This window comes from Gossypium hirsutum, chromosome D04, assembly GCF_007990345.1.
Source record: "Gossypium hirsutum isolate 1008001.06 chromosome D04, Gossypium_hirsutum_v2.1, whole genome shotgun sequence".
Classification (NCBI taxonomy): domain Eukaryota; kingdom Viridiplantae; phylum Streptophyta; class Magnoliopsida; order Malvales; family Malvaceae; genus Gossypium; species Gossypium hirsutum.
Genome location: NC_053440.1, coordinates 44,921,720 through 44,936,131, shown reverse-complemented (window position 1 = coordinate 44,936,131; position 14,412 = coordinate 44,921,720). Strand labels below are relative to the sequence as shown.

Here is a 14,412-nt window from a genome sequence, read left to right as displayed (position 1 = left end):
TCTAATTCTAAAATATTATCAAGTTTCCCTATCATTAAAGGCTTCAATTAATCTAATCAAGTTTTAGGACTAAATTGTAATCATTCTTAACAACTATTAATTATATCACAAAAGGTACATATCTAGGCCACAAGCATTCCACTCCTTAGCAAGCTACAATTAAACTATGTTAGTATAAAATACATGCTTCAAACACCATGCTCTGAATCACCATATGAACTCTCATCAACATACCATAAACCACACAACAATTAAGCCTAAAAAATCAAGCATTAAAGTAATTATAACATCAAAATAAATGTCTAATGTCCGTTACAATTGAATTATATATAGTCCCAATAAGTGCCACAATGCCCCCTATTGTTTCTAAACAAGAATCCTTAAGCTACTACCGAGCCTTAATCTTGGATCGTCCTTGTGCTCGCTCCTCAACTCCTCAAGTCGAAAAAATCTTTGCACAAAAGTGTGAGGGGGTGAGCTTAAAAATCTTAGTGAATGATCGTAAAAACAATAAGTAAATCGCACCCAATTCATGCATAAATCCAGGCAAATTAAGCATTAAAATTTTAGTCACAATATCACATATTATAATCATAATAACATATGCTATTCCATGAATAAAATGTCAATTTAATATGGCATATGAAATCATAATTTAACTTATAAACATACATTTATATTGGGTAACTCATGCTCCGATTAACAATCCAAATTAATCATGCCAAAAGCTTAACATAGAATTTTCCAGAAGCCAATTGCTATAATGCTCTTGTAAAATAAATTTAATTTTTGCAAATCCAACCAAATAATATGCGATTAAATAATTAAAAAGACTATTTAAAAATTCAATTTAACACATAACTAGGCAAATTTACCAATAGCCTTTAAAATCACTCACCTCCACACTTTATTTTTCCAAACAAAAGTGTGTTCAAGTAGGTAAGTTTGAGCCTCAAATCTGATTAGCATCATCCTCATCTCAGTGAGAAGTTTTAACAGAGACAAAATATGCATTACAAACTAACATTAACATCAAGAAACTCAAAATTTCATAAACTATACGGATCAAAATTGTTTCTACCTTACCAAAATTGCACAATTAAGCCGAAACATAAAATTCATCAACTACACGACCTTTTCAGCACCGCAAACCACTTCTAAACTTCATTCATAGTCCATTAACATAAATCCTAAGTGTTAATTTCATCTATTAAATTGTTTTAAAATTTTCTAGAAAATCAACTCATCTTCTTAATTAAAAATGAATTTATCAAAATTGATCAACCAAATGAGTTTGATCCCTTGTTTTATGATTAAAAACCTCTTAATAAACATATTTTGAGCTTAGACATCCATTAAAACTTGGATTCTAACTCAAAATCATTGATTCACCATTGTTGAGTTCCATGTTCAAGAAAGAAGAAATCAGAACTTGAAAATACATTTAAATCAATTTAAATAGAAAATAATGATTGAAAACAACTTAAAAATGAATTTAGAGTTGATAGTTACCTTCAATTGATCTCAAATCATCAATTTAGAAGATTGAATCAAGATCATTGAAGAAATTTTGGATGACTTTTGCTCAACTTTGGAAAACTTTAACGAAGATTTTGGAGAGAATTTTGAGAGAGTAAAAGTTTAGATCTATTTGCTGATATGTAGTCTGTGAAAATGAGAGAAAAAGTTCTTAATACAGGTGAAAATGGTGTGCAAAATGAGGTAGTTGCAGTGTTTTTAAAATTGAAAACCCCCACCTGATTTTCAAAAATTGGGGAAATTGCCATAGGCCACACCCACATTTCTCTTGTTTTACAAAATACTCATTTCCCTCCAAAATTCCGAAAATAAGGATAATTTGCTATAAAATCACTCTTACATTTTCCTTGTTTTGCAAAATGATCCTATTTAGTTAATATTTTAAATTCTCTCAATAAAACCGTCCACTTTAATTTATTTTTCAATTATAATTAGACCCAAAATATTAATTTTACCCAAAAATTATTTAAAACCATAAAATTAATTTCTCTAAAAAATATTTTTATTTTTTGGAATATTATTTATCGATTTTTAAATGAAATTAAGCTAACTAAATTAAAAAAATTACTAATAAACCCGATTAACTCCTAATTTTCACTCGGAACCCAGTAAACTTACCCAAAACTACTAGACCTATTTTTAGGGCCTTACACTTGAACAATTGAGAGGTTTGAAAATTAATTTATGGGTATGTATAGTGCAACCAATTCTTCTACCATGCAATTTAAGAATGATGCATTATAAATTCACAATTGTGGGAGCAAATGAATTTAGTTCATGAAGTTAAAGACATAGAGGTAATCCCAAAAGAACAATATTCTTCACATTCTTCCATAAAAATAAGTCATACAAATATTATGTATCTATACATGAAGGAATTTAAGTTATTCATTTCTTACTAAGTTCCACAAATTTTGTTTTTATAAACAAATATGTTAAGGTCTCATAGGGCTTTTTGGCTAATAATGTTCTAAGGCTTAGGTTGATATGAATTCAAAGAAAAGCATGACTCAAAACAGTTCAAACACTGAGAATAGTATAGGACATGGCATTCTTCTCATTTTCCCTTAAGTGTGATCGTTAAGCTCACCGCTTTATTTCTTCTTCTCTCACATTTTTTTCTCTTCAACAATGTGGAAGATATGGTTCAATATTAGTGAAGACAAACAACTTAGCAAGCACTTGTCCTTTATGACAATAAAAACTTCATTTTAGGCTTTTGAATTGATTTTTTTTCATTTTGAGCACATTCTAAACTTTTTTGCTCTTTTCACTCACAATGTTTTTATCTTAATCTTTGCTTTTATTCACTCGCTTTGTTTTTAACCCTCACAATGCTTTTGTTCACTTGTATTTTTCATTCTAGGCACATTTTGTAAGTGTCTATACACACTGTATCAAATTTTCTATTCACTCTAATTCATTTTTAAAAGATCTCCAAATTGTTTCTACCTAACCCTCAATGTCTGTGACCTTACATCCATTCAATAGTATATTTTAAGAACAGGAACTGAGAAGAATTGAGTTTTTAACTCAGTTTAGGCTTAAGGTTTCATAAATGTGGGTTCATTAAGAAAGGGTCAATCAAGGCTCAAATTCAGGATAGTAGGGATACATATAGCCTATAGGTTAGTCATTTAGGCTCATAGCTAAACAAATAATGTGTTACATCATCCCTTAACATTTCGATTAATAGAAAACCCAAAACATGCTTCTATTTGTTTATATAAATAATTTAAAATTCCAATGCATCCATTTACACATCTATCTACATAGTTATTCATCATTTGGTCAAAAATTGAAAAAAAAGTCATTAAAATTTACTACCTCTATTCTATTGTGCAATGTAGCTAATTGAACTAAACAAATTAACTCACAAAGATTAAAATCCATCAAGTATCATTCCAAATTTATATAAATCAAAGAATATTTCACAATATCATACCATATCAACAGATTGTCAATCATACCATGTTCAAGCACCATGCAACAATTGAAACAAAAAGATAAAAACAAGCACACAACTACGAAAATAACAAAGCATGCAAAATTTTCTACGAACGTCCCCACACACTTAAATTACCCATTGTCCCTATTGTGTACTCTAAAACAGGATAGAAGGGTAAACAAACTTCCCTGGATATCGTGACTGATCATCATGGTAAGCTAGGGTCGCCCACCTTCTCGTTAAAGCTCAAATGTGCTATGTAATCATCGAATGGGTGGCCTACATAGAAAAAGCACAAAGACACACAAACATAACATGTAAATAAAAACAAAATAAAAAGGAAAGACAATCTAAACCAAATCAAATTCAAAATAGTTAAGTAACTTTTAGTTACATTTCGCAAGAAAAATAAAAATTTGCTAAGAAATGTAACTATTCATCATCACCGGACTCTGACTCTGGTTCTGCTACTATCTTACCCTAGTCTTTCCTCCCTGCTAACCTTTTGTAAACCCATTGAGTTGGTCAGCTATGTGACACATCAGTGTCAATGCTGTGAAAGACAAGTCCTTTTGTTGAAGGATGCTCAAGCATGAACACCATGTAAGGTTGTCAAAGTAAGGAACTAAGGCATCATCTTCCATCGTGCCTCCTTCCTCCCATTCATCTCTGATTTCTTTTACTCCTCATTGGTGGAATTCCATAAATGGATTCAGTGGCCGTAACTCTTTGGTGTCGAACATTCAGTTGGTTATTATAAAAAAAAGTAGATTGGAGTAAAACACAGGTATAAGCACGGGTGTTTTCGGTAAGAAGCAAAAGTCATTTAGCCTATGGAACCGGAGTAGATCCCATATTTCCTCATATAAAGAGGAGGCTAGTACAAAATCAGGTTGAAGGATGAAGTTCATCCTTGAAGTGTTAGGAAAAGCTTTTTGGCCTCCTTATTTTTAAATTTTTCTAGAACGTACTCCATTGACGGAGGTGGTTCCGATCGGAACATGTCATTTGGTTTTTCAATGAGGCATGGTTTATATTTTCCTTAATATTCAATAAATTTAAAAAAAATATTCTAACCACCTTGTCAAAACAATCAACAATTACAAAATTTTCACTAAGTTTTTCAGATATTTAACACATGCAAGTAGAAAAATCTAACATTCAATGAGTGATTTTGCAACTATAATAAGATTTTTGAAAAAAGGGGTTTGGAACTCTTAACATCGACGATTTGTTCTTGTTGAAAGCATGATTGATTAAATCATTTGTTGTTTCGTTATTGCCTAACTCAAGAGAAAATCTGAAAAAGAAATAGAGAAACCAACAAATGTAGAAAAATTGAAAGAGGTGAAGAGATTAGAGGATTGTCTTGAGAGAAAAAGAAAGGGGGAAGAGTGACTTAGGGTTTTAATGTTGAGAATTAAGTGAAATGGGTATTTTGGGGGTTATTTTTTGTTGTTCAATAGGCTAAAATGGGGGTAGTTCGTGACTTTAAACGATTATTTTTTAAAACTGGGTTGCGGTGTCGTGACACTTGGGTTATGGTTTCGAGGCACTGAGAGAAAATCGGTCCCAACATTGTGACTTCTACGTTTTTATGTCGCAACATTCTTGCACATTTTGGGAAAAGAATAACATCTACTTTTTATGTTGCGACACCAAGAGGTCGATGTCACGACACTAAGAATGGTTCAAGACTTCCCCCAAAACTACCCACAATGTCGCGACACTAACCATAGGGTGTCATGAAATCACTATATATGCACAAAATTTCTTAGTTTTTCAATCCCAAACACCTCTCTACACAAAAATATGTATACTAAGGCCTAATCCTAAGCATGAAATAAATGAAAAGACTAAACAAAAGTAACGAGAGTTTTGGTTCCAATATTTTAATTATTTACAAAAATGCTCAAAATCCATCGAGAAGTTTAGAAAGTTGTCCTCAAGCGATAAAGTGAAAATTCCATGAAGTCCTAGATACTTTAACCTGACCTTTATTCATAATCGAATGAATTGATACCTCCCTCAGCGAATGAACATTTTAGTGCCTTCTTATCTTAGGCCCTTTCAACATACACCTCTTGAACCATTTCTCTTTAAAACCTAGCCTATTCCATGGCACTTTTTAAGGAATTTTCAGTTCAGGAATTACAAACTCAATTTCTTATCTTTCACCTTTGTCTAAGCATCACTTTGTTGGAACGTATTTTTGGCTTGTTATTATTATGATATTTCTTCTAAAGTATTTGGAAATTGCGGTGGCTCCTCCACATTATCCTTTAAAGGCTTTTTAAGCACAACAACTTCTCATTCTAAAACTACTTCTAGTCCTACCTCTACACCTATGTAAATAGAGTTGAAGAGTTCATCAATAATGTCACACTCGGTTTTCAATAAAGGATCAAAATTTAGAAAAGAGTTGGGAGTTAATTTAAAGAAATCATAGGTTTGAAAGCCTCTACTGTAAAATTTGAAAATTTTAATGGTCGAATGGAAAATAGTTGGTTTTTAATTCTAGTTCAATTACATTGGAATTGGCTGATTCCTAAGTGGGAAACATAATGATGTCGACTGCTGGTTTTGATTGGGGTTTTAGGTGACCATGCATGTAAGATTATTTATAGTTGAGAAGTGTTATTCCGAGGGAAAATCCTGCTCAATTTTGTTTCATTTTTTTTCTCTTCTTCATCTTCTTATTTAGCTATTTCGAGGAAGAGAAAACTCAAGGAAAGCTCTACATGGAGCGAAAAACATGAGGATTGAGTCTGAAAAGATGAGAATTTGATGAGTTGGTAAGCTTCCTCATCTTTCTGTACTCATAGATTTGAGAAAAAGAGAATTTGGGGGTTTTTGTAAAAGTTGAAAGGTTTTTGCAAGTTTCTTGATTCTGGATTTTAAAGCATGAATGCCTTTGAGTTAACTGGTATATTTGGTTGTCATGCTTAGCTAACCAAGATGGAGCAAACTCTGGTATTTGGAAAAGCTAAGGTAGTAAGTAGGAAGGACAACATGTGAGTTTCTATACTCCATTATTTGGGTGTTTTTTTGGTTGATGTTTTGCTTGTATGTTCTGCACTAAGTTCAGTTTGAGTTCTTTGGTTGTATACGATTGTGTTTATTTGGGAAAGTTAAGCATGCATAAAGTTGTGCAATTACATGAATATTTGTAAGTATGTTCTTGTTTTTATGATAAGGTAATGTATCGATGAATTCATATGTGGCGTACTCCATGATATGTAATGAATAAATAGTATTGGTTGTAATGATGTGCGTGATATGCATGATTATAATGTGTGGCGTACAGAGGGAATTATTTGGCGGGTTAGTTAAAGATAGGAAAATTTACGTAATGGAGGAATGGACGGATTGAATGGGAATTGGACTCACTGAAATATTATAATGGCCTGACCTTGCGAGTGAACATGTAGGTGTTCGAATTAACAAAAAGGACTTGAGTTGGTGGTTGGATAAATGGTCTACTGACTCATTGGAGTCGAAAGTCTATGGCTAGCCACAGCATGATCTAGTGGAGGACAGGTTCACCCTTTTCGCAAAATGATGTATGCCAGGACAGTAAACATGGAAGCCCGTCAGGGCATATATGTGAAAACCACTATATGATTCGCGTGATGAAAAGTCTGTCATAACGGTTGTGGTACATATGGGAGCACTAGAAACTTGTGGATAAGGGCACTGCTAAGATACGAAGGCAAGAGGAATATGTGAAAGCATCTTTTACGTAGACATGTGTGGAAAAAAGGGGTTTTCTTTCAAAGTATTTGCAAACATGTATCCGCCATTAAGAGTCCGCTAGAGGTAATAGACAAGCCAATATTGGTTATGATAAAGCGAACAAATTGCCTCCAAAAGTACTAACGCCTAGAGTAATTTCTTACAACCAAATATGAATATTAGGTGGTTTTTACAAGTATACGAGTCAGGTTGTAATATAGTTTTTTATAACGAAGTAAGTGAGTACTCCGAGGATCGTACCTAAGGGAGGCGAGTACTAAATTAATAATAACCTAAACTTCAATAGATCTAATTAGCATTTTAATTAAAGTTTAGTACGATAAAACATAAAGTGAGAAGAAATTGTTTTTGTAAGAAAAGAAATAAAACTACATAAAAGAAAAATAGAGAACTAATATTTTGACTTAATCAAATCTAAGCATTGGAGACTAACTCGCTTTGGTGGTCATAACTAATTCTTATTTCGAGTTCTACTTAATCAACTAGTTGTTAACCTAGTAGGACCTCTCAATCTTCCACTAAACTAACGAGTCGGTAAGAACTATTTATCTCTTGACCTCATAGTCCAGACCAAATTGCAGTAAAGGGTCCACAGATAGGTAATACCAATTTTGGATTAATTCCCAGCTAGATGACTTCCTAGGGTTGCCAGGCCTAGGATTTAAGTTCTTCCTACTCCAACCATTGATCCACTAAGAATCCCTACATAAAAAGTAATTACTCCCACATCCACTCGCTAATCCTCCATAAAAGGATTAGTTTCTCATGGATCCCATAAACAATGTAAACTCGATGAAGGAAATAAACATGAAAAATAGATTAAGAGTAAAAGTTTAGAGAAATATTTAATTATATTGAATAATTAAAGTTCAAAAATCCACAAAGAGTTTGTTAAATCGACAAGTCAAATTCTCTGAAGAACACTAGTGAAAATAAAATTAAAAAGAAATCCTAAGCATAAAAGAAACTAAGAATTGAAAACTAAACTGAAATAAAAATCCCAAGTTAAAGAAAAGATGCGTCTAAAGTGTTTAATGAAGCCTATTTATAATATAAGGGTTGGTTGTCGTCCCTTGCCCTAGTTCGGTTGATGTTTTTGCGTTAAAATTTATTGTGCGAGCCAAAATGCCTTTAGCTTGTTAATTCTTACGTACAGGGCCAGTGTCGTGACATCGTCTACCCTATGTCACAACACTGATGGCAGTTTGCTTGGCTAAAGCTTAGATTCAGAGTTGTTTCGTGACATCCTTTGGCTATGTCACGACACCAAAGGCACTCTTGCTATTTTAGTATTCTGCTCACTATGTTGCGGCATCGAACCAATGTGTTGCATCATGGCGACCAGTCTTGTGTTCTCATGCCTCCGAATGGTATCCTGCACACTCACCAAACACGTTGGCCTTCCCTTGAGCCTACTTCAGCCCATAAGGTCATATAAACGGCTCAAATCATACTTTTTATTAATTGAAAATGAAAATTGAAAAACTAAATAAAACGTACTAAAGTTTATTATATTTAAGCTCCTTAAGTACGAAAACTAGTTTTATCTGGTACAACGAATTGTGACAGATCAAACTCCCCCACACTTAAGTCATTGCTTGTTCTCAAGAAAGAAAACAGAAAAACTAAAATGAAAGATGACTTTTGAGCAAATATGATACAAGGATAAGTTTTGGAACACATAACTAGGAAAAATTATACATAAATGTAATTCCGGCATGATATATAAACGATTTACCATTTTCAGCTTCAAACACCTTAAGGTTAGTATATTATAAAATATGCAAACAATAAGGTCTTCAAATATATGGATCCATCGATAAATCATATAGGTAATTTGATTATCCAAGATGAATACAAACAGTCATCATTGTAATTACTCAATATAATGTTCATTCATGAATAGATTTACCAAGGTCACATAGGACTTTTCAGCTTGTAACGTTCTAAGACTTAAGGTTGGTATGGAATTGAAGAAAAGGAGCATCAAAAAAATTTCAAGCATGAAAGTAGTTTGGCACATCGTAATGTCCCCTATTCTCCCCCTTAATAACCCTTGCCCACTCACCGCCTTATTTCTCCTTCTCTAACCTTCCTTATTTCTCCATGTAGGAAATCACAACATAATAAAGTAACTAGGGTCAGCTCACCAGTTTTTCTGCACTAATTATTGAGGTTTTTAATTTTTTGACTTTTTTTAGTCAGTTTTGACATTTGCACCATTTCTTACTCACTTTTCATTGATCAAGTACTTTTCTACTTGTTTTGACTTTTTTTCTGGATTTTTCTTTTGTTTTTCATATTTTTTGCTAGACCTATAATTACTCCATCGCTCTGCTTCTTCCTATTTTAGTCTCACTTTTACAAAACCGCCATGATGTATCTACTTATCCTTCAATACGTATGGCTAGACGTCTAAATTTGTGCATTTTTGGGACCAAAGAAAAAGGGTAAGTACAAATTTATATTTTGGCTCAAGTTTTGTATGAAGGTTCATCAAGAAGCGTTTTTTGGCTCAAAATAGGTACTAAGGATCGATGAATTAGGTAATATTTTTGGCTCTGGATTATACCAAACAATGCCTTAGGTCAGTCCTATGTATCTCAATATTTACAAATTTAATCAATCAAGCAATTGCAATTTTAACCATTTATCATACATACTAGCATGCTCATTTCTTTATATTTTCTATGTCATTTGGTATGTTCAATTACTTAATGCTTATTTTATAGTGTAATATATACAATCAACCTATATACATGCTCCTAGCCAATCATTTGTATTTCTACAAGCTCAAGCAGACTTTTGACAAGAAAAATAAAAACAAAATTCCCCATGTTAACCCCCACACTTTAGATAGAACATTTTCCCTAATGTGGAACTTTTAAGTAAATAAGAAAAGAAGTTACCTAATTGCTCATGGCAGTGTCGTAGTCTTATGATGGGTGTGTCCCTCCTTGCTCGTTGCAAGTACATAAATGTCATACTTCTTTCATGTGAGGTTCCTTTAAAGAAAATTGGAAAACAGCAAAGATATATATAAATCTACTATTAAACCTACTCCTAAATCAATAAAATAAATATAATCCTAATTAATTGTTTATAACTCAAAACTAGTCGATGTGTCGCAACACAGAGAGTTTGATGTCGCAACATAGGAAGCAGAGTACAAGAATTCTGAGACTACCTTCAGTGCTGCAACACAACAAAAACTATTGTGACACACCCCTGAAACCACCCAAAGCCTGAGCATACTGCCTTCGATGTCAAGACACAAGTACTAGGGTGTCATGACATCAATCCTATACGAGAAACACTTACGAGCTAGGGGCATTTTGGTGTGCACAATCAAATGTTTAATACGAGAGCATCAGTTGACCTAGAGTTGAGGACGACAGAAACCCTAAATATATAATAAGCTCAGTTAACACTTGTTATGGACCGTTTTGATGCTTTAAGAATTTTCTTTGTAATATCAGTTTTCAAGTTTTTCTTGTTTCTTAGGTTTTAGGTTATTTATAGTTTTTATCGTTATGTGTGTCAGGAGATCTTATTTGTAGACTCGATCAATGACTGCCTCTAGACGTACTAACGTCAAGAGTGTGAATACTGCAATAAAAGATATATTAGTGAGTTGATATCTACAAGTATACGGGTCTATTTGTAATATAGTTACAACGGAGTAGGTGAGTACTCCAAGGATCGTACCCAAGAGAGGCGTGTGCTAGATCAATTTTAACCTAAACACTAAAATATCTAATTAGTACTTGAAATCATTTATAATACGGAAGTAAAAATAAAAGGAGTTTTTAAGATTTTTATTAATAATAAAATAAAATAAAATAACATAAAGAAATAAATTCAAGAGGTCAAAGAATATAATAAGTCAAATCTGATTATGGGTGATTAGCTTGCTTTGGTAATCCCCATCAACTATCGCTTCAGGTTCCTCCTCAATGAACTAGCCGCTATCCTAGCAGGATCTTCCGATCTTACACTTAAATAACAAGTCCACAATGACTTCTTATCTTTTGATCTCACAGTCCAATTGAATAGGGGTAAAGGTGTTCACGGATAGGTCATACCAATTTTGGGTTAATTCCCACCTTGATGACTTCCTAGAGTTGTTAGGCCTAGGGTTTTAAGTTCTTTCTTTCCTAAACAATTGATCTATTGAGTAACCCTACAAAATAGTTAATATATTATACCTCCACTCACTAATCCCCCATAGGAGGATTAGTTCCTCATGGCTTACATAAACAATATAAAAGTGATGTAGAGAGAGAACATAACAAATGAATTGAAGTGTAGAGTTTAAGAAAACATGATTTGTATTAAAGATAAAAATGAATCAATGGAGTTTGATTGTCTCTACAAATAACATCTCTTGAGATCAAACAAAGAACAAACTGAAAATAAACCTGAAACCAAAAAAAGAAAAGAAAAGCTAAATTGAAATTAAGAGAAAAATTTTAGGCTAAGTAAATGGTGTCCATAACATGTGACAAATGAGCCTAATTATAGATTTCAGGTGGTCGTCGTCCTTAACCCTGGGTTAGCTGATGTTCTCGACCTTTAAGTTTGATTGTGTAGACCAAAATGCCTCTTAGCTCGTGTTTAATTCTATTCAAAGTTGATGTCGTGACACACCAGGATTTGTTTCGCGACATAGGAGTCAGTATACTCCTCTTAGGATATCTTTAGGAGTATGTCATAACACCGTAGTCTGTGTCACGACATCGAAGACAGTTTTGTGATTTCTTTATCTTACTCCCTATGTTGCGACATAGTGACTAGTATTGATTTAGTACACCTTTTAATGGTGTGCCGCACACTTATAAAGTTCAATAGCTTACTTTTAGTCCTCATTCAACCCCTAAGGTCGATAAAAGACTCAATTTGCATATTTTATTATCTTAAAGGAAACTTAAGAAAACATAATTAAAAATTAATGAAAATGCCTGCTTTAAAGCTCCTAAAGTATGTAAATTATTTTAATCCGCTGCATCGAATTACGGTAGATCAATCAACTCTTTGTGAATTATGTATTTCATTCAATACGATTTAGGATTCTCTTAAACCTTTTCTCTTGATTTATTATTCATGTTTATCTTTCATATCAAGTTTATTGTGTTTATGAAATCCATGAGGAACTAATCCTCTTATAGGGGATTAGTGTCTGGAGGTATGAATAATTAATTATTGTGTAAGAATTTCTTCGCAGATCAGCTGTTTGGGAGAGGAAGAACTTAAACCCTAGGCTTGACAACCCTAGGGATTTATTTATGTGAGAATTAACCCAAAATTAGTATGACCTGTCCGTGAATACCTTAGTCCTGAACTAGTCTAGACTGTGATGTTAAGAGATAAGTAGTTCTTTCCAACTCATCAATTTAGTTGAAGATCGAGAGAGCCTACTAGGGTGACGACTAGCTGATTGAATAGAAACCTGAAGCGACAGTTGGTTGTGATTACAAAAGCAAGCTAATAGCCCATGCTTAGATCTAATTAAGTTTACATCTTTTGTTTTGCCAAATTTTTTTTATGTTATTTTCTTTATTATTATTAAAACACCAAAAATCTCTTTTTAGATTAGGAATAATTTAGTACTTGCCTCTCTTGGGTACGATCATCGGAGTACTCACTTACTTTGTCGTAACTATATTAACGTGTATACTTGCAGATACTGCTTATTTCATATCTTTTGTGTAGGTTTCTTACTTTGGACATTAGTACGTCCGAAGGTTGTCAAGTTGTTGGTGCTGTTGCTGGGGAGGCAATGTCACTAAATTAATTTTAATTTTTTCATTTAATAGACTAATTAGGAAAATTTTCAATTATAGATATGATTTTATTTTTTTCTTGTTAATATCTCGTATTTTCTTTTTAGGTGCAGTCTATAACTCGTAGTAGGGGAACACCTATAGAGCCAACCATATATCCAGAAAGAATAATTCATAAGAATTGTCAACAAAAATAACAACAACAACAACAACAAAAACAACAACAACAATAGATGCAAAACCCACCACTTGCTGCAGGCAATTTACCACAGCGAGGCAACCTGTTGTTCGACGATATTAACAACAATAACCAGCAAGACTTACCGCCACCACAACTACCCGTAAATATCCCTATGGCACGCAATGAAAGAACTTTAAGTGACTGTGCTACCAAGTCTGGAGATGGTTCGAGGAAGTATAACAAGGCCAACCATCACGACTAACTATTTTGAGATTAAACCAACAATGATCTAGATTATCCATAATATTTTTCAGTTTAGAGGCACAATGACAGGACAAAACCAACATTTAAAATAGTTCTTTCAACTTATTGATACTTTTAAATATAACGGGGTCACTGAAGACACTATTCGTCTCCAGTTGTTCCCTTTCTCCTTAATAGATAATGGTTTCTCTTGGTTAGATTCGTATGCATCAGAACCTATTACGACATGGGACGAACTCGTAGGAAAATTCTTACAAAAGTTTTTCCCTATAGCAAAACGATCCAACTTAGGAGAGAGATTGCAACGTTTAAACAACTAGAAGGAGAAAGTTTTCACGAAGCTTGGGAATGCTTTATAATGTTGATTTAGAGATGCCCACACCATGGATTACCCGAGTGGCTAAGACTGCAAATGTTCTACAATGGGCTGGATGCACACACAGGATCGGGACTAGATAGTGCCACAAGAGTAGCCTTAATGAATAGAACATATGATGATACATATGAATTAATAAAGATTTTGGCAATAAATTCTTGTCAATGGCCAATCGAACACTACACATACGATTAGAAGCCATCTACGTTCAAAGTTGTCAATGAGGATGATAGATATCAATAGATAGTGGGAAAGTTAAACCGTATGGAATCCTCATCTAGTGCGTCACAATATATGGAGGAGATAAATCATTCTTCTATTATATCAATAATCCTACTAAGGACGTGAACTATGTCAGGAATAGGGGTGGAAACTCGTATTCTAATACTTATAATCCCAGATAGAGAGACTACCAAAACCTGAGATGGGGTGGACACTAAGGAGGTGGTAATAACTCTAACCAAGTTAAAAACGCTAACTATCATCCTCCTTATTTGCAAAAGCATCAGAGAATGGTCAACCTAAATGACCATACTTAATGTGGTCAATACCTGGATTGAATTGA

At 33.4% G+C, this 14,412-nt stretch overlaps 1 non-coding gene across 1 annotated transcript; it reads right to left on the bottom strand.

Moving 5' to 3' along the window:
- Nucleotides 1-13,754: 13,754 nt before the first annotated feature.
- On the bottom strand, nucleotides 13,755-13,861 carry LOC121216571 (small nucleolar RNA R71). The gene has a single exon (XR_005912752.1). It is a non-coding gene; the product is annotated as a small nucleolar RNA R71 (small nucleolar RNA).
- Nucleotides 13,862-14,412: the final 551 nt, after the last annotated feature.